Source organism: Rutidosis leptorrhynchoides, chromosome 9 (assembly GCF_046630445.1).
Source record: "Rutidosis leptorrhynchoides isolate AG116_Rl617_1_P2 chromosome 9, CSIRO_AGI_Rlap_v1, whole genome shotgun sequence".
Classification (NCBI taxonomy): Eukaryota; Viridiplantae; Streptophyta; class Magnoliopsida; order Asterales; family Asteraceae; genus Rutidosis; species Rutidosis leptorrhynchoides.
In genome coordinates, this window is record NC_092341.1 from 50,740,025 (window position 1) to 50,742,173 (window position 2,149).

Genomic DNA, 2,149 nt, shown 5'->3' on the forward strand with positions numbered 1-2,149 from the left:
AAAAGGGAATCAAATCAAGTTGATAGAATAGAATAAAGAAAGCTTTGTTTGTTAAGTATGCAGCAGCCAATCGAATCAACTAAGCACATAAAGTGTCGACCAATAATATCATATCACACGTTCGCAGGTAATTTCTATCTTTAACCATGTTTCAACTCGATCCATATCATATCTACAACGTTATCAACATAATTTTGGACTCTTTTTAAATTATAAAAATTAAATCAAAATATGAATCTTCGATACTTTGTACGGCGGAGTATAATATGTAGTTTTCAATTTCACTGTGGGTATTAAATGTTAGTAATGGACTTTTTGTACTAAAAGAATTTTATAGTATTCTCGCTATTACAAATTACAAAAACTATATATTCAAGAACTTAAAAAATAAATAAATAATAAATAAAAATAAATATAAAAAGGTGCAGTGGGTGACCACTATGGAATGTCGTTCGTCGGATTTGAAGACACAAATAAGAACAGTAGTCTTTTCTTGGATTCTTTATGTTACTCCTTCAACAATGTTATTATTGGTTGTTAGAATAAAATCACTTGTATTTTGTTTTAGATATGATTATGATGTATAAACTGTTAAAGGGATTATTTTCTAATCCTGGCATCATTTTAATTTGATTTTGGGGATTTCGCAAAAACAAAACATTTCTTATTTTTTTTTTTTTTTTTTTTTTTACACTAGATCACAGATCTAATCTCAATTTCATCCACGGCGGGATCAAGCGCCGGTGATCCTTGGCCTTATCCCATCTTCCTCGTCATAACATCATCACTCCTAAAATCCTAGCGGCGCTCCTCCTGTTTTCGCGGATCACGCGCCGACGATTCTCCGGCATCTTGACGATGCCTCCAATCTCCGATCATCGTTCAATGGAAAAGGTATCTTCTACGTTTTACGTTACTCGTTTCCCACATCACTTTGTTGAATCTGATCTCAGAAAGTTATGCGAACAATTTGGAACGGTGGCCGACGTTTACATCGCACGTAAACTTTCTCGAGGTGGATATCGTTTTGGGTTCGTCCGTTACATCAAAGTTTCATCGGTGAAATCCATTGAAACGGCTATATCTTCTATATGGGTTGGTAGTTTTCATCTGTATGCTACGGTAGCCAAGATTGACAGGTTCTCTTTTCATAACTCATCTAAGAATAAGCATGATAAAGAACATGGTGCTGCATCAAAGAAATCAGTTCCCGTCGCTAGCATCAATTCCACTGCTAATCCGGAACCAATCCCTAAAAATATGCATGGTTCTTCGTATGCTAATGTTGTTGGAGGCAATAATATTTCGATCCCTTCGATCGACATTCATGATGATGACCTGCTAGCCTTTGAGAACTCTGACCTTATTTGTTTTGGTAAGGCTCGTAATCCAGCACAGATCCCATTCCTCCTTAGGATGTGGCACGATGAAGGCTTTGATTCGATTAATGTGCAATACGTGGGAGGTTCGTGGGTTTGGATTGAATTTCCAAACAAGGAATCGAAAGGTAACTTCACCAAGAACCTGGTTGTCACAAATTCCTTATCTGAAATTATTCCGTATTCAGATTCTTTCACTGTTAAAGAACGGGCTGTTTGGGTCGAGTTGATTGGGTTACCGGCAGCCGGGTGGAACGATGTGGTTTTTAATCAGATTGCTTTCCACTATGGAAGGGTGTTATTCCAGGATACGGAAATTGACGATAAAAAAGGGGTGGGTAAAGTCTGCATTCTCACCACCACTCTTGACCCTATTCATGCTAGGGCTAATGTTACTATTAAGAAGAAGGGGTATACGGTTATGATCAAAGAGGCTGAGGATTGGCGACCTTCTATTCTTAAAATTATTACTGATTCGGTTTTTGAAAAGTCAGATGATGAAGCAGCTCCTTTTGTAGATAATAATGGTCAAGAGGATGAAGATGAATTGGAAGATGGCGAGTTTGTATCCGACTCATACGAAAATTACTATAATGAACCTGTTCAGAATGGTATCAATGAGGAGATACCGGTCAAGAATGTGGTATATAAGGAGAATGTTGATCACGAGTCACCTGAACCTAGTAAATTTGTTCCCTTTAAAGATGCAACCGATGTTCATTATGGCAGTGGTAATAAGCCAGCTTCTGTACATGCGAACTCTTCCCCTC